The following is an 18,816-nucleotide window of genomic DNA, read 5'->3' as shown; positions in this document are numbered from 1 at the left end:
AATAGTTGAGAAGAGTAAGTAGTTTTGGGAATAATGGCTTCTGGCTCTGTCACTTGGAAATATATTGGGTCAGGGATGCCTGGGTGGCTCAGTTGGTTCAGTGGTCAAAATTGGCTCAGGTCATGATCTTGTGGTTCGTGAGTTCGAGTCCCGTGTCCGGCTCTGTGCTAACAGCTCAGAGCCTGGAGCCCACTTTAGATTCCATGTCTCCCTCTCTCTCTACCCCTCCCCCGCTTGTGCTCTGTCTCTCCCACTGTCAAAAATAAATAATAAAACATTTTTAAAAAATGTATTGGGTCAGTTGTCTAGATTTAAGAATTGTATCAGGATCACTGAATATCAAAATGAAAGTCCTTTCCTGAAGATGAGTACCAATAGTTTTGTTTTGTTCTTTTCCCTGATTACGTAGAATGATAAATCAGTATTTTAGGAAATCAGAGAACAACTGCCTGGGGTTAGTCATATCATCAAAGCAACTAAAAGGGCAATGAAATAGTAAGTGTCCAAACATGAAAAACAGAAAAGATCTTTCAATGTAGACAAATCATTGATTAAAACAAAATTCTAAATTATTCTATTGCTTTTCCTACAATAGAGTTTTGTGTTCTTGATAGTATTAATTCATCTAATAGTTTTTGAATATAGAACTAATCCATGGATCATGGATAAAAGAAATATGGCTTTGGCCCTATCTCAATGTCAATAAAAGTTGAAAATATATTCTCAACTGTTGTTATAATTCTTCACAATTTTTTTTATGTTTACTAATATTACATAGCATTAGGAAATGTAAACTAGGGAAATAGAAAATCGACTGGTGGTGTTCCTGACTGGCTCCGTCAGTAGAATATGTGACTTTTTTTTTAATGTCTATTTATGTAGGGATGCCTGGGTGGCCTAGTGAGTTAAGTGCCTGACTCTTGATTGAGACTCTTGAGAGTGAGGGAGGGAGGGAGGGCGCAGACAGCACTGAGCCTGTTTGGCATTCTTTCTTCTGCTCCTCCCTTGCTTGTGTCCTTTCTTTTTCTCTCTCCCTCTCTCAAAATAAATAATTGAGGGAGAGAGAGAGCGAGTGAGGGAGGGACAGAGAATTAGAATAGAATCCCAAGCAGGCTCCGTGCTGTCCGTGCAGAGCCCAACATGGGACTCGATCCCAGCAACAGTGAGATCATGACCTGAGCCAAAATCAAGAGTCAGACGCTTAACCAACTGATCCACCCAGGTGCCCGAATGTGTGACTCTTGATCCTGTGATTCACAGCAATGATGGGTGTAGAGATTGTGAGTTTAAACCCCATGTTTGGTATAGAGATTACTTAAAAAAATCTTAACAGAAAATAAAAGACTGGTTTATTCATCTTTCATGGATATTTGAAGAGTTATGATTGGTACTTTCATACTAGTAGATTTGTTCTACTGAAGTTACTGTCATGGATCAGTAAAGCTGGCAGAGCTTAACTTGTCTTTTCTTTCAGCCTTGAACCTTTTTTTAACAAATGAAAATCTATTTAGAAAGTCTTCCATATGAAAATCTTGCATACTTCGTAATTCACTTCAGTGTCAGAAAATTTTAACTTATTTTGAATTGGAATCACTTCATTTTCATTTTAACCCTATTTATTCCTATAAGTTTATAAACACTGAGCCAAAGAAGCAGCACAGAGACAGGGACTAATTTGTTATCTTTGTGTAATGATTCATAAATTTGGCTTAATATTTTTTTCTATTCATCACTGGTTTTCCCCTTATGTTTTGATCATTTGGGACAGAGCACCTGACCCATTGAATGTTGTGAGTGCTCTTAAATTATAGAGACCAAACTAGGACAAGAGTACCCGTTGTCTTTCTGACTCAGTTGGGACCAAACAAGTTACTGAAAAGAAATGTGTTAATGGAAAAAAGCTGTAGACATTCTTTAAAACAAATACTCCACATTATATACTGAATGTTTCTTTCCATTTTGGGTAGTGTGTTCAAATCAAGATAATTTTCTCTTTCTCCATAATTATGGTTTTGAAGAATTAATTAAGTGTTATGAACACTTTGACAATCTGGTGAAGACTATGGAAACTTTCTCAGGATAAAGTTAAAATACAAAGATATGTGAAAATACATAGATGTGTATTTTTTAATGTATTAAATAATAATATTGGCTAATAACTGATAATTTTGAAACCGTAATGAACATCAATGCCATTTCAAGATATCTGCAATAACTATAATATAATGTGGAAAGAACCATGATTTCTGTTGGTGATAACCACTGTATTTTGTTGCCTATATTCATAACTGAAGTAAGTGCTAGGTAGAGGAAAGTGAAAGTAAAATGTTATAGGGAAAGTAAATAAGTTACTGAATATAAAAATGTAATTTATTTTTCCATCCAAATGTACATATCCATTAGAGGTAACAGACTCTATGGCAAGAACCCTTTATCCAACAACTTTCCTGAACTCTTTTATTTGGAACCTTAAAAAAATGTCCCCCCTGCCCCAGGTGGATATTTATATCATCTAAAAATAATGGTTTTTTCCCTTCCTTTCCAAGCTTGACACGTTTCCTTTTCTTTTCTATTTTATTTTGACCATGACCTCTAGAACTGAATTTAAGAGCGGTGATGCTAGTAGTCTCCTTTCTTTCGTTCTCAATCTTAAAGATTCTTCATTAAATATAATGTTTCCTGTAGGTTTTTGCTATACGAGTATTCTTGGCTATCCAAGATTGCTTGGAGCCTGAATTTAAATAGTTGATGGTAGAGCAAGGAGATCTCAATTAATTGGTTATATATGGTTTATGACTTTTGAGTAGTGAGTGGTGAGAAGTAAGATAATGAGGAAAATTTAAAACTGAAAATGTATTTGAATTGATTTTGTTACTGAGTTTCACTGGTAGGGGTGCAGCTAAGTTCAGATGGGACAGTATCCCTGTATAGTTTATACCAACCTGAAGAAGTTCTTTTCCATTAAAAAAAAATCACGAATAAGTAATTTAATAAGTAATTTAATAAAAATTTACTTTATCAAGTATTTTCCTGTATTAATTGATATAATCATATGATATTGAACTGCCTTTGCATTATAGAATACCTCATGATGTCATTATGTATTATCATTTTTTAATATAATTGTAGATTCAGTTAGCTAACATTTTATTTAGAGATTCTTTTTGGTTTATTTTCTCTGTATTTAACTCATAAGTGAAATGGGCCTTTTTTTTTTTTCTTATAATATCTGATTTTAGAATCAAGATTCCATTAATAGCTTCTGAAATTGAACTGGGAATTTTCACCCTTCCTATTTGCTGGTACAACTCATATTAGAAAGTCATTATTAAAACCCCCCTTTTTTGGGTTTTGGTCTTGTGAGAGTGAGTGGAGTTTTGACTATTTCAAATTATTTCATGATATTTGGCATATTCATGGTCTTCATTTCTTCTTTTGCTAATTCTGGTATGTTATATTTTTCTAGGAATTTATCCACTTCATCTCAATATTAAACTTTGTTATACCACTTTAAAAAAATCTAGCATTTGATACTCCCCCTTTTCATTCTGTATTTTGCTTCTTTGTTCCACATCCCAACCTCACACCTATTTTTGATGAAAAGATTGTCAATATTTGTTAATATTCTTAATCCATGAAAAGCAATCTTTGTTATGTTGATATTTTGATTGGTATTTTGTTGATTTCTATTATTTATTATTTCCTAGCTTCTTGTTCTTGTTAATGTTATATCTTTGCTTCTTGTTTTTGTTTAGAGTTTTTGTTCTCAGTTGTGAGTATTCTTTGTTTTCCCCTTTTCTTTGTGTTTATTTTATAGGACAATAACAGTAAGATATTTGATAACCCTTATAATCCTGTGTATTTTCATTTTTTTCCTGATTTTTTTGTTTGTTTGCTTGTTTTAAGTTTCTTTATATTTTAATAATCTCTACACCCAGAGTGGTGCTCAAACTCATGACCCTGAGATCATGAGTCCCACGATCAGCCTACTGAGCCAGGCAGGCACCCCTGTTTGTTTTTAATTTGGGTACCTTCTCTAAGAGTGTTCTCAGTTTGGGTTTTTGTGAGGCAAACTGTCTGATCCATTGTATGCCTGAGTGATTTTTATTCTGCCCTACCTTTGAGAAATAATTTGGCTTGATATAAAACTCTAGAGTGAATATTACTTAAACATTTTAAAATGTTACTATATTATATTGTATCTAGTGTTGTTCCAAAAATTTATCTCCTTTCTCTCTGGAAGCTTTAGGAATTTTGTCTTTTTCTCTTTGGTCTCAAATTTATCCATGGTGTGTTATGGTATAGAGTCTTTATTTGTTCTTTTAAAGACTCTGATCATTTGGAGATATTTCATCTTTCTTTAGTTCTGGAACATTTATTTTAATTATTCCTTCAGAAATTTTCAGTGTTTCTCTCTACTTCCCTCTCTCCACCATTTTTCTGGGGATTCCTGTTATCTGGCTGTTCACATCTGCTTCCATCTATTGGCCTCCCTTTTGTGTTGTTATATCTTATCCTTTTGTATTGTCTTTTAGGAAGAATCTCCAATCTGATTTTCTAAGTCGTAGTTCATTCTTAGTGGTATCCATCCTGCTATTTATTTCCTCTATTGTATTTTCTATTACAGCTGCTATATTATATATATATATATATATATATATATATATATATATATATATACTCACATATATATTAAGTGTCTTTTTAAAAAATGTTTATTTTGAGAGAGAGAGAGAGCAAGTGGGGGAAGGGAAGAAAGAGAGAGGAAGAGAGAATCTTAAGCAGGCTCTGCTCTTTCAGTGCAGAGCTCTATGTGGGGCTTGAACTCAGGAAATCGTTAGATCATTACCTGAGTCAAAATCAAGGGTTGGAGGGTTAACCGACTGAGCTACCCAGGCAATACCCCTATACCAATATTTTAAATTATTTTTAATGATTTCTTATTTATGACTCACATTGCTGATATCTTTCTTTATTGCCATCGCTATATTGTATTTGTTTTAAATTATTAATATAACTATTCCAATAATTCTGCTTTAGTAGATACGTAAAACTCCTCCAGAAGATCATAAGAGAGTCCAAATTTTTAATTATGTAGGTGCAAGAATGTGTGATGTTGATATTGATAAAATAACTAGAGGAAGCCTGTGCAGTTTGCCATCCAGGATTTCTGGGTCTTGGGCTGACAGCCCATTCTGTCCTGGTCCTTGCTGTGGTTTGGTGCCCCCTACTGGCCATTGCCTCTTCTGGCTAAAATTTCCATGGGCACAATTTAGTTTTCTTTTGTGAGCTGCAAGGCAGCAGCAGCAAATATAATTTTAAGTTAATTGTCTTTCATTTTGTGGGGCCGATTGGAATGATTAGTCTGGGAAAAATAGGGGAGTATAGGAACCCACTCTCTCCCTCCCTGCTTCTAGGAATGGTGTTGCTCGGCATGGATTTGTCTTCCCCTTCACTCCTATCTCCCATTCTTTCCTTACTCATCCCAGAGAGGTAAGTCAATCTTAGATGTTTAGATTTGTGTATTTACTTAATTATGGATGTCCTTCATAGTTGTCCAAGTATCTAGATTTCTAGATCTAATCTTGTTCCTAGGATATAATCACTATGTTTCTTAATATGAATTGGGAAGGGCTGACGGCCAGCCTCTTGTGGTTGTTAATCCGGCATTGAACTACAGGCACCACCGACTTCCTGTTGATCACTCATTGCCTCTTTTCTGCCTAGAAGTTTCATCCCCACCTCACAAGAACTTTTAAACTGCCCCATATTACCTTGCTGACATTAACGACCAGCTACCTACTGCCCAGTTTCTATGATATGGTGAAGGTGAATGCTTTGCTTATCTCAGAGGAGAGGCAGGGGTAGAAATGAAAAGTTTTCCAACAGCCTGTTTCCTTCCAACATAGGCTCCAGGAGTCTGACTCTAACATAGTTTTTTGTTTTTGTTTGTCTGCTTTTCTTCTTCTTTTTTTTTAAGTTCCATGTAACTACTTCCTTCATCAAGCTATGGTTTTGCCCAGGATTGATTGTTGTGGAAGAAGTCAGTAGTAGAGGGAGTTTGCTATCTTGATAGGAACAAGAAAATATATTACCTTATAGGTAACCACGAAGCAAATTTTTTCTTAGCCTAGGTTAAAAAACAATTAGTCTCAAGTTGGTAAATTTAAAAATGGTATTTTATTGCATTGCCTTCTGGTATTTATATTTTGATTTCACTAGCTATTGAAAAAATTTTCTTTTAGGGTACTCTGTATCCTCATATGATTCTGTCACTTTGGGAATTCCTTTTGCCTTTTGTTTGGCTTTGTATTTTTTATATCTCATATTATCACATCTTCGACACTGAGAAATTGAACATGCCCTGGATTCTTGGAAGGTGTCACATTTTTTAGCAACAACATTTTTACAGAGCTCTTTCACATATATTAATTGTATTCATTTATAACTGACATTGTGTGGAGGAAACTGTAAGGCTCAGAGAGGTCAGGTTTTTGGACACAATGACACAAATGGCAAGGCAAGAAACCTTGGACCAGCTTCAGTTCCATGGCTCTGTCTGCTACACTACAACTACACTGGGAGTTTTTTTCATATTGGAATCCTCTGATTTCTTTGAAAATTATTCTTTATTCTTTTTTTGTGGAGAAATGAGTTTCACAGTTTTTGCCGCTTAGAAACTTTTAAGTTAAAGATTTTCTCAAACCCACATATTCTATATTGACAGGCATTTTTGATGGGTTGTGCTGTATTTCTTTTAAAAACCAACATACTTGCTTTGTACCTGACTTTTCTCCTAGATCAAATCTCTTCAATTCCCGATTTTCACAGCTTGAAAAACAGTGTTGTTTGTGTTGGAGAAAGAAATTTCTCCAATTCAAATTATGCTGAGAAAATAGCTGATAGCAGCCAAGGACTTCTTGTTGGTGGGGGGCACCTGCCACTTTTGAATCATAGAAACTGGTTATTTAAATGGAAATTGTGTAATTGTTTTCATTATGATCTATAGACTGCCTTGGAAATATGTAGTCTCTGGATTTAGCCTCTCACAGGTTTTTTTTTTTTTTTATGTTTAGTTTTTCTCTTGATTACTGGCATCTAATTTGTGTCATTGGAATTTCTTTTAAATTCTTTGTTATTACTCTAGGACTATATCTAGAGTAGACTCTTTGTTGATTAGTTTTCTACTACCTAGATTATAGGATCCTACAGTGTTTTAGCAAAAAAGAAGTTAAAGGTCATCCAGCCTGACTTCCTTGATTATATCTGAGCAAATGGAAAGATTAAATGACTTGGCCAAAGTCATCTTACAAATAAGGGCTTAAGCCTCCCCAGAGCTCAGGTTTTTTGACTCCAACTCTGGTTCTTTAAACTATACCACTTAATCTCCTTAATGAATGGTACAGAGAAAGTTTGTATTTTTTATTTGAATCTGTTTCTCTTGTAGGGGATCTCACATTTTTTTTTCTTTTCAACAACTGACTACTTCTTTGCTACTTATTTTTTCCCCCAACATGTGAAAGTGTAGAAAGAAAAAAGAGAGCTAACATTATTAAGTCCCTTCTCCATTGATGCTCTGTGTTAGCCTGCTTGACCTGCCATACAAAATACCATAGACTGGGTGGCTTAAACAATAGAAATCTATTTTCTCACACTTCTGGGGTCTGGAAAGTCTAAGATGTAGTTCATTGTCTGGTGAAAGCTTTCTTGACAGCTACTTCTGCTGTGTCTTCACCTGGTGGGGGAGGGGGATAGAGGGGGAGGGAGAGAGAAAGGGAAGGGAAGGTGGAGGGAGAGGGATGGGGGAGGAAGACAGAGAGAGAGAGAGAGAGAGAGAGAGAGAGAGAGAGAGAGAGAGATCTCTTTCCCTTTCCTCGCCTTGCCTCGCCTCGGCTAGCCTCGCCTTGCCTCGCCTCTCCTCTCCCCTCCCTTTTCTTTTCTTTTTTCCTTTCTTTCATCTCTTTCTCTTCTTATAAGGCCATAGTCTGGTCCCATAAGGGCCCCACCCTTATGACCCTATTTGACCTGAATTAATTCCTAAAGACCCTATCTCCAGATGCTGTCACTTGGGGATTAGGGCTTCAACATATGAATTTTTGAGGAACACAAAACAATCCATAGCATGCTTTGTGTATCATAACCCTGTGAAGTAGCTAGCATCCCTTAGAGCTGCTGACATGCCTGCCTTATAATTCTTAATGGATCACTGTTAAGGTCTGAGGAGATAGCAGATTGATGTAAGCACAATTTCTTCCACAACCTTTGATAAAGCACACACAGTTTCATAGGATTGTTCCCAATTCCCTAATTCAGGCAAGGACAGGGTTTTCCTTCAGAAAGTTATTATATGTGGGGCGCCTGGGTGGGTTAGTCGGTTAAGCGTTCGACTTCAGCTCAGGTCATGATCTCACACTCCATGAGTTCTAGCCTCACGTCGGGCTCTGTGCTGACAGCTCAGAGCCTGGAGCCTGCTTCGGATTCTGTGTCTCCCTCTCTCTCTGCCCCTCCCCTGCTCATGCTGTCTCTCTCTGTCTCAAAAATAAATTTAAAAAAACATATAAAAATTAATGTAAAAAGTTATATGTGTATGATTAGTTTAAGATCATTTTACCCATTTAAATCGCTGTTTAAATCTTAGTGGAAGTCATTATCAGGTCATGATTGAGTGCACATGTGCACATTCTTTGGTATGAGAATTCCTAGATTTGAATCCTTGTTTGGCCACTGAGTGTCTGTAAACTTGGAGAGGGTGTTTGTCACTCTGCCTCAGCTCATTGGTAAGGTGGACAAAATTACCTCTCAGCTGCTGACACTGAGGAATAAAGGAGTCAGTGCCTCCTGAATAGTAAATATTCAGTTAATAATGATTATTATCATCTTATTTTGCTACTCCTCCTGACTCTTGGGGCCCAAATGACTAGCTTATTTACTCTCTGTAGTAGACCTAAAAAGTTCTCCCTTTGTCCCTTAAGGCCTTGGTAGATTTCAATTAATTCTGTATTGTGTCTTGGAAGGGTAAATAATTATAGGCTATTTTATCCAGTTTTTTTTTTATTCTTAAATTATGCTAGTGGTAGAGACATCAGGAATCATAATATCCCAACAATTCCTGCTTTAAAAAAAATTTAATGTATATTTATTTTTGAGAGGACGAGCCGGGGAAGGGCAGAGAGAGAGGGAGACACGGAATCTGAATCAGGCTCCAGCCTCTGAACTGTCAGCACAGAGCCCGATGTGGGGCTTGAACCCACAAACTTTGAGATCGTGACCTGAAGTGAAGGTGGATGCTTAACAGACTGAGCCAGCCAGGCACTCCTGTTTTATAGATGAGGAAACTGAGTCTCAGGCTGAGCCAGAATTCTCTGTCAGGCCTCTCTGCCCCCATATCTTGTGCTGTTTCAATTACAGTTCATTAAAAACACTTCAGCACTTTCAAATGATATCTGATTAGTGTGAAGTTTGTAACATTTGAAATATCTGAAACTCGTATAAAGCCCAGGTAATTTGTTACCCAGACATAACAGAATCCTGTTCAGTGAAACAAGAAGTTGGTGACTAAAATACTGTTAAGAACAAATTAAATATTTGTGGTGCTTCTAAAAATGCCAAAGGGCCACAACAGTCATAATGCACATCAAACTAGTGGACATAATGAACATTCAAATAATCATCTGAAAGAACTGAAAATCCTTATTACCTTTTGGAAAGGAGAAATGAGGGTGGGGGTGGGGGAGAGAGGTCTGCAATTTTTTTTTTTTTAATAAACCTTCTGAAGTTATTTGCTAATTCAAGACAGATACATATATAATTTTAATAAAATGAAGCTAGAAATAAAGAATAAACAAACTTTTGCCCAATCATAAATATTTTGACTTTAAGTTAGCTGATGTTTTGTTTGAATGTCGAGATAAGCATTGATTTTCTTTAGAAGGCATCATAGTTAATTAATTTGCCCAATATTAACTGAATGCCTGCAATGTGCTAGGCATAGCAGGGGATATAAATGTAAATTAGACAATAATCCTTGCTTCCAAGGAAGTTGTGATCTAGTCAGAGATGAGATATATGCAAATAACCTAAATGGAAGATAGTACAGAATACCTACCAGCAGAGCAGGCTTTCCTGAGCCTTGTTGATTCTGAGCTTTGCCTCAGGCCTTGGGGTAACAATATAGCTCACATTTCTAGTGATATTGGCCTTGTTTGTGATTTGCAGACTTGGTTTAATTCTAGGTCTTCATCTGTTTCCAGTCTTGGTGATCTTGGCCCTTTTTTTCTCATGGCTTCTTAGCATTTTTTTTTTTTTTTTTTTGAGTGGACTTTACCTAGGAAGACACTTGCTCAGAGAAATCCAGTAGGCAGGATGTCTTCATCAGTTGCTCCATTTTCATTTCAAATTTTACTCTTAGACGAGAGCAGATGTTTCTTTATTTGTCAGTATGTTTTTTGAGTACCTATAATGGCAGAGGTAAAGGTAATTGAAAGGTTGTTTATAATATATGAGATAAGAACAAGACACCCTCTCAGATTTCCTTCCAGACCAGTCCTTTGAGTCAGAAATTCTTCTAACTGAAAGGGTTAGAATCCAGAAATTGGGTTTTACAGATGAGAAAACAGCCCTAGGGAGGTTTAATGGTTTACTTAAGGGCAGGGAGCTGGTTATTTTTGGAGTCAACAGAGGGGCCAGTATTCAAAGTTTTTGCTAAAATTTGTACATGTTTATCATGTGCCTGTTTTGTTTTGTTTTGTTTTTGCTAAGCACTTTTATATAGATTTCCATTCTATCACAAGATCTCTGTGTTTTTATTTCTGCCCCTCCCCAGTGACCAGATTAAAAAATGTGGAATCTGTTTTTAGTAACACCTTCAAATCTGAGTTTTCCCAAATGATTTATCTAAGGTTGCTTTGTTAGAAAGATGCTTTAGAAAAAAGGATGTGTTGTTTATAACAAAACCTTGGAAAAGTTTGCATCATTTTGGGTTTTAAGACCCTTGTTATTTGATTTACAACCAATTTAAAGTAATATAATCTGTGTAAACAAATTTAATGTGTGGAAATAAGTTAACCTGTCTGACATGTTAGAAATAGCATCCTAGGAACTGGAACTAGATCACATAGTGGGCCTGATCAGTCTTTTATGAGCACAAACCCAGAGGACTGCTTGGAGTTGGGACTAAATATGAACCCAACATAGTTCTGTTATATTCCCTCAAACCTTTTGTGGGAAAATAGGAAGTAAGAAAACCTTGCTACTGAATTAAAAGTCAATTTTTGGATTGTGTTGAAGAAAAAAAAAACCCAACACACCTGAAACCTATTCTTTCTCTTTTATGAATTTGCTTTTGAATCTGCCTAAATGTAGGGATTCGTGGTAGATATTAAAAAATCCTATCAATTTCTAAGTTTCTGATTTTAGAAAATACTACAAAGAAAAGATTATAGGAACAACCAAATGAAAAAGTTAAAATCTATTTTACAATGTATATATATTAAAATACTCTGGGGGCGCCTGGGTGGCTCAGTTGGTTAAGCGGCCGACTTCAGCTCAGGTCATGATCTTGCGGTCTGTGAGTTCGAGCCCCGCGTCGGGCTCTCTGCTGACAGCTCAGAGCCTGGAACCTGTTTCAGATTCTGTGTCTCCCTCTCTCTCTGACACTCCCCCTGTTCATACTCTGTCTTTCTCTGTCTCAAAAATAAATAAACGTTAAAAAAAATTAAAAAAATAAAATACTCTTCATGTTAAGCCTTCAGGACACTGGAACATACTTCTTTTTATTTATAAAATAATTATCTTCTGCCACAATTATGTTCTGCCTTAATGTTCTTCATGATTTTAGAAAAAATATATCTCTGTTTGCCAGAGAATAAACGATAAATGTATGTTGAGATATGTGTATATGGACCTTTCTTTAAGATTGATTACATAATCTCTTTGATGGAGATATTGCTCAACACTCTGTTCCATTAAGTTGTACAAGTTCTTTGTGCACTCACAGAAGCCACATTAATTATCTCACATAGCAGAGATGAGTGAGTAAAGCATCATATTTCGTATGCAGATTGTACAGTGCTCCACTGCAATAAATCTCATAGCTGAGTAGCATATGTGTAGCCAATTCGAGGAGGAGGACATTAGAGTTAATTTAAACATTGATACTAAATGGTTTTCTGAAGAGCATAATGCAGTACCTCTGAAAGCCCTAATGGAGGGAAAAGCAGAGGGTAGGGCTGTCCTTTGTTCTCTGTTCTCACCATTATAATTTATCTCACCTTTGTGGGATAAAAGTATATTTTTGTGAAATTATAGCTTATCTTAAATTATTAAATCTTATTTTTACAAATTATCATATTGTATCTTTCCTTGGAATACAATTAAATAAGAATCTGTCACTCTTCAATATTATAGAATTGATGCTTGAGAAATTAGAGGCATTTATGATTTCCATTTTCTCTCTGTTTGATTCACCCTTTGGGAATAACTGATGTCTTTAGGATGTCTTGATGATTATTTTGTGTCCTTACTGGATCTTCAAACTTAGTCACATCAGTGATTTAAACAGTGGAAGAAAGGAAAGCATGGGGGACAGAGTTTTCTCTCTAGGTGGGTATTGAATTAGGGAAGAAGCTATGTATAGGCAGAGAATTTTAGACATTAGTAATTGGTGTCTTGTGTCTTCTGAAACATAAGAGAATATGTAATTTAGCCAACTCAAGCTCAACTGGGGAAATGGACTTGAATATGTTACAATTTTTTTTAAACTTTATTCCTCTTTCTCTTTTAGAAGCACAGTTTACTGTTTAAGAGCTATTTTACTAGTAAGTTTCTCATTTACCAGTAAGTTTTTTTTTTAATGTAATGTACCTTGAAACTCTTTTAATTTGGAGTTTTAAATGTTATAAAAAGTATTCTTGTCTTGTTTCCATGAGTACAAAAATGCAAATTTACCTAAGCATACCTATATTGTGGGAAAAGGTGGTTTCACATTTATTAGTGCTTGTATCTGGATACTTCTTTACAAATTCTAAATTACTTTAATTACTTCTTAAAGTGTAGCTACTTCTAATTATCCCTATGACTACTGCTAGGTGTTAGAACCAAGGAGGATGGGCCAAGTAGGGGGGGTCATCTGGTGGCAAGATCCGATATACTTTATTCATTTTCTCTTGTAAAGAAAACAAAAAAAAAAAATAGGAAGGAATTAGTGGAGTAGCTCTCTATCAATCACTATGTCTACATCTCAGCAACATAAGGTTGAATGAAAAGATGAAAGCAAATTGTAGAAGGATATATATACAATATATGATTTATATAGATAATAAAACCTGTAAAACACCACTTATGTGATGGTGGAATATTATTTGGCTTTATAAAGTGCTTATACAATGTGGAGAAATGTGTGTTGTGTATAACAGAGTAGAAAATTGTCTATGATTATAGCTCCAGGGAAGTGGCTGTATAATGTGTTTACTGTTCTGCATCCTTCTGTTTGTAACTTGCTTGTCCTGTAGTTTTGCCAGCTTCTTTTGGCTCAGTGTCAAAGAATCTTGTGAATTTACAAAAGCAGATATTAGCTTGTATCAGAATAATAAAGTCTGGCTGGGGGAAGATTTCTATTAAACTGTTTTTCTATTTATCTCAGAAAGAATCAGGCATTTATTGAGTAGTTGCTATATATCAAGCTCCAAACTAAAGGGATCAGACTTGATTTTCTTGTTCTCACTAAACAAGATAATAATAATAACTGAAAACAGCCATCTTTGAATAAACATATGAGATTTGCATCCTTATTAATAATGAAGAAACCCTAAATGAGAACAATGTTGTTATCTTTTTTACTTTGGAGGTTGGTGAAAGTGAGAAGTATGATAATTCTCACTAGAGTCAAGGATGTGCAGGAAGGGGTATTCTCTTCAGTAGCTCGTATCAGTCAGTGTAGTCTGTCTGGAAGACAGTGTAGCAAAATCTCTCAAAATTAAAAAGGCACATATTCTTGGATCCAGGAGTCACACTCTAAGGAGCGACTGCCGATACCTTGCACATGCTTTTTAAATTGTACTTATAAATAAGGATATTCACAGAAGTATTGTTTGCAATAATAATACAAAATAAATAACAAAATGGGAGACAACTTAGATATCCATCAGTATAGGATTGGTTAAATAAATTTGTATTTTCACATGATAGAATACGGTGCAGTGATTAAGATAGACCTCTGCTTGTTGAGATAGAAGGGTCTCTAAGATACTGTAAGTGAAAAAAGAAAGCTGCAGAGCAGTGTATCAAGTACGAAACTGTCATTTTATAAAATTAAAAGGAAAAATAAACAAGTACATATACTATACACAAGCATATACATCGAACAATTTTTTTTATAAGCGATTATAAGAAATCTTAAGAATAACTTTTGGGTGATGAAAATGAAGAGGAGAAGGCTTTTACTTTTCATTTTGTACCTTTAATTACACTTTATATTTTTTAAACTAAGATGTGTTAATGTAATGTTTTTTAAAATGGCTATAGGATTTACCTCAGATTTTCTGTCTCCTCACCCTCCACCCTCATTCCTCCTTTAATGATAAAATGACACAAGCTACAACAAGGAAACAAACAAAAATCAGCAAGCGACTGAGGGGTTATATAAAACACAAAAACAATTATGTTTTCAGTGAGCAGAGACGGTGAAAAACACCCTTCAAAATAGGTCATTATTAATAGTTATTTATTGTCTTGTTAGTTTAAAACATGATGCAAAGGTCAGGACAGTAATGGCTAAAGCCAATTGGTCATTAACTGTGGTAATCATTGACCTTAAAAAGGAGAATTGGTCTTCTAAATGATTTTCAGAAGTTGTTAATAACTGTATTTGAAGATTAGCAGTTATATTGTGATGGTGACAAGCGTGCCAAAAGACATTGGCCCCATTCGTATGACAAATTATGTTTTTGGTGTGTAATTTGCAATAGTATTCGTCAAAATTATTCATTCTTTCTAAAAGGAAAAAATTGATTGGTAGCAGTCACAGTGCCAAGGTTAGCATTTTAATGGTGCTGAAACATCTAAATTTCCTGGCTTTTAAACCTTTTAAAAACCTTTGAAGAGATTTATATGGCGTCTTAGATATCTAACAGTTCTTAAAAAATAATAAGGTCACTTTTTTCTTGCATGCGAAAAATGTATTTTCCTAGATGTAGATGAGAGTTGTCAGCTTTCCTTAACTGTTTTTGCAATCTCTTTATTCATTGGGGTTTACTTTTGGGTAAAGGAAAGAGAAGGTGGTTTCCCTGCTCTAATGTGGTGGCTCTGGTGGGATTTTCCCTGCACTCATATTTTGTTAGTATAGGAACGTGTCTCATTATGGGCAGGTGACCTCTAATAGCATGTTCTAGAAAATACGGGTCTTAGCTCTGCACTGCTCCTCAGGGCATCTTGCTTGGAGTAGTGGATTATGAATGGAGGTGAGAGTATTTCTGAATACAGGAGAGCAGTGCTCCATTTTCTTTCTGTATATGTTGCATTCCTGTGCAAGTTGATGACCTTACAAAAGGTAGCAGATCTTCACTCTTCAAATAAGTTAAATGTAGGGGCACCTGGGTGGCTCACTCAGTTAAGTGTCTGAAATTGGCTCAGGTCATGATTTCACAGCTCTTGGGTTTGAGCCCCGGGTCGGGCCCTGTGCTAACAGCTCGGAACCTGATGCCTACTTCGGATTCTGTGTCTCCCTCTCTCTCTGCTCCTCCCCTGATTGCACTCTGTCTCTCTCTGTCTCTCAAAAATAAACATTAAAAAAATTTAAAAAACCGCAAATAAGTGAAATACAGAGTTCTCCTAACATGCAACAAAATATGCATGGTGCTGTATGTAATACTGATTAGATATGTTTCTGTAAATTAACATGCTGGTACAGAATAAAACAGTATATTTTATACTGTTTGGCCAGATCATAAGTAGAATCAGCTTTCATTTTTAACCCTTTGTTCCTACCATAGTTAAAAATAATGTTCAGGATTTTCTCTAAGTCAGGTGCCTTCCTGGCTTGTTGCGTCCCTTTGTAGCAGAGAGAGAGAGACTGAAATCCTCCTTCTTAAAGCTGTAAGCGGGGGTGGGGGTGGGGGTGGGGGGGGGTGGGGGGTGTAAAGTATGCTCAGTCATTACAGTGCAGGATCAGGAAGGAGTTAGGTCTCTAGGCCAGGAAATCAAGATCATGTGTCCATTTGCTGGTTGAGAGAGGGAAGGGAATGGGAAATGGAGATTGCAGTGGGCTTCTTGGTTGAATCTGGCTTTGAATTATTCTCAGCCTCCTCCTGCTTTAATGTTTTTATGTCAAATATAATTTAGAAAACTCAAGAGAAGGAAAATCTAGTGTATTAATCTATATTTTAACTTTTTCTCTTGCTCCTCTGTACTTTCCAATGTTCTGAGATTCTTTCTTTTAGTATTTCCTTTCATTTCAAGAACTTCCTCTTGTTCTTTAGAGTAAGTCTGCTGGCAACAAAGTTTGTTAAGTTTCTCTTTATCTGTGAGTGTCTTGATTTCCAGTTCATTCTTAAAGGATATTTTTGCTTGTTCCGGGATTCTGGCTTGCATTTCTTTTCTCAGCATTTGAACAATATTGTCCCATTTGCCTCTGGTGTCTATGGTTTCTGTTGAGAAACCTATTGTAATATTGAATTGTTTTTTGAATTCCACAATAGATTTAGCTGCTTTCAAGATTTTGTTTGGTCTTTAATGTTTAGGAGTTTGATTATGATACATCTTAGCATTTTTTTTTTTTTTGGTCCTGTTTGGGGTTCACTCATCTTCTTGAATTTGTAGGTTTATTTCTTTAACTAATTTTTTTAAGTAGCTAAATTCTCTGGATTATTTTTTGCCTTATATATCCCTGACTGGGTGCTGGAGAAGCCAGCAATCTGGAAACGTCAATGAGCACAGACAAAAAACAAACAAACGAAAAACCCCTAAGAAAATGGCCTCAGGAAAACTCTGCTGTCTTACTGTTTCTGGTCAAAGGATCAGAGTCTGAATGTGTTTGTTTTATATATGATGCCCAGGGTTTTTGCTGTACTTAGGAGGAAGAGTAGAATAGTTCATCCTATTCTGGAACCACAGTGCTAGCTTGAATGTTAATCCCTGACACCTGATGGGTAGGAATCATGTCCCTTCCTAGCTTTGTCAGAAGCCATGAGCACTCCAAAGATGTTTAGAAGGCAGTAAAAGTTAAGTGGCATGAATAAAAATTAAAATATGCTCAAAACTTTTTAAAAATAAAATTTGAATATCATAAATTTATATACATTAATTTTAAGGGCACAGTGTGTTAAAAATTTCAAATCTGAGGTTAGAATGAATCTGATATTAACAGAAAAAAATTTAATTATAATATCTTATATTTTTATGTGAGTGACCTTATTTATGAAAAAGCCTTAATCTTATCTTAAATGAAGATAAATGAAAGATAAATGAATCTTAAATGAAGATAGTCTTATCTTCATTTTACAGAAGGCAAAACTGGGGTAAGAAGATTCAGTAATGTATCCAAGGTGGCCACAGTGCTGCCTAGGGCAGAGCTGAATTTGATACCTGGATGTTTTCATTCTTTCCATATACTTTGTATATTTACATCTCTAGGCCCTTGAGCCTCTTATTTTGTTGTGGTCCTTCCTTACCTCCATGCCTGGAATGATCTTTTAAAGGTCTTTCCTTTTGCAACTTTTATGATACCATTTGGTCCCTTTACACATTTATAAAACAAATTGCTTTGTCTTCTGTGATCCCAAAGCAATTTTGCAAAACTGTTTTAGCATTTGTCTCATGTTATTATGGGTATTTGTGTATATTACCCTCCACTACCGCTGCACACACATACGTGTTAGACTGACCCTTTACATAGTTGATGACAAACTTTTATTAACTGAATTAAGATTAAAATCTGACTCCCAGCTAGGGACTTACTTTCCTATGTGGCATTGCATTCTCTGAATATAATGAAGTATACAGTGTTGGGTAGGTACAAATTGCCCAAGATTTTAAGAGACCAAGCCTCTTCACCTAACTAAACCAAAAGCCTGATTGAACAAAGATGTTCGTTTTGATGCTTTAGTGGTTGGTTTTCTTTATGAAATTGTGGAAACTTAGGTTTTACTCCAGATTAACATATAATATTTTCTATCTTTTGCCAAATTAACAGATTCGTTTGAAAGCAATTACATTGAGCTTGTATTATACTTGGGTCCTTTACATGCATTATCTCTTAATTCTCACTACAACTTGATGGGGGCAAATACTATAGTCGCTCTACTTAAGATGACAATATTGGAATTTGGACAGATTAAGTATGTGGCTGGTATGTGGTAAATTAGTATTTCAAATCCAATTTTTGTGACTCCAGATCCAAGTCTTAACCATCTGAAGTTGTAGAGATGCTGTTCACCCATTTCTTTTTATATACATGCTTATATGCATAGTGTTTGCCAGTGTCTGGTGTGTGCATTTTGAAAACAGGAAGAAGTGGGAAAGATCTATGGTCAGAGGACTAAGGAAAGGGGCAAGTTGTATGTCATCTCTTCCTCATTCAACACCTTGTACTTGGTTTTAATTTCTGTGGTTACAGGGAAGGGGCCTGAAGCTATATGAGAGACAGACATTGTGAGGTAGTCGGCCCCAACAGAAAAGCTTTGGTGATTCAGGTGAAGGGGGTTGGCAAAAGTCATGGAGGACTGATTCCCCTGGTTCCATTGGTTCTACTTCTGCTGAGATTCCAGGAATGGAATCTCAGGAGCTGCGGGAGATCACCCTGTGACACTGGGGTGGTCATGAGAG

The 18,816-nt window shown here is 35.8% G+C and overlaps 1 protein-coding gene across 1 annotated transcript in view; it reads left to right on the top strand.

The window, feature by feature from the left end:
- Positions 1-18,816, top strand: part of FBXL17 (F-box and leucine rich repeat protein 17) — a 495,516-nt gene that overhangs the window by 116,165 nt on the left and 360,535 nt on the right. The window lies entirely within an intron of this gene.

Source organism: Lynx rufus, unplaced genomic scaffold, assembly GCF_022079265.1.
Source record: "Lynx rufus isolate CCGP_SWC_20201006 ecotype Redwood Valley unplaced genomic scaffold, mLynRuf1.p SCAF_1, whole genome shotgun sequence".
NCBI classification, from domain to species: domain Eukaryota; kingdom Metazoa; phylum Chordata; class Mammalia; order Carnivora; family Felidae; genus Lynx; species Lynx rufus.
The sequence above is the reverse complement of the archived record's forward strand: the minus strand, read 5'-3'. Positions and strand labels throughout refer to the sequence as shown.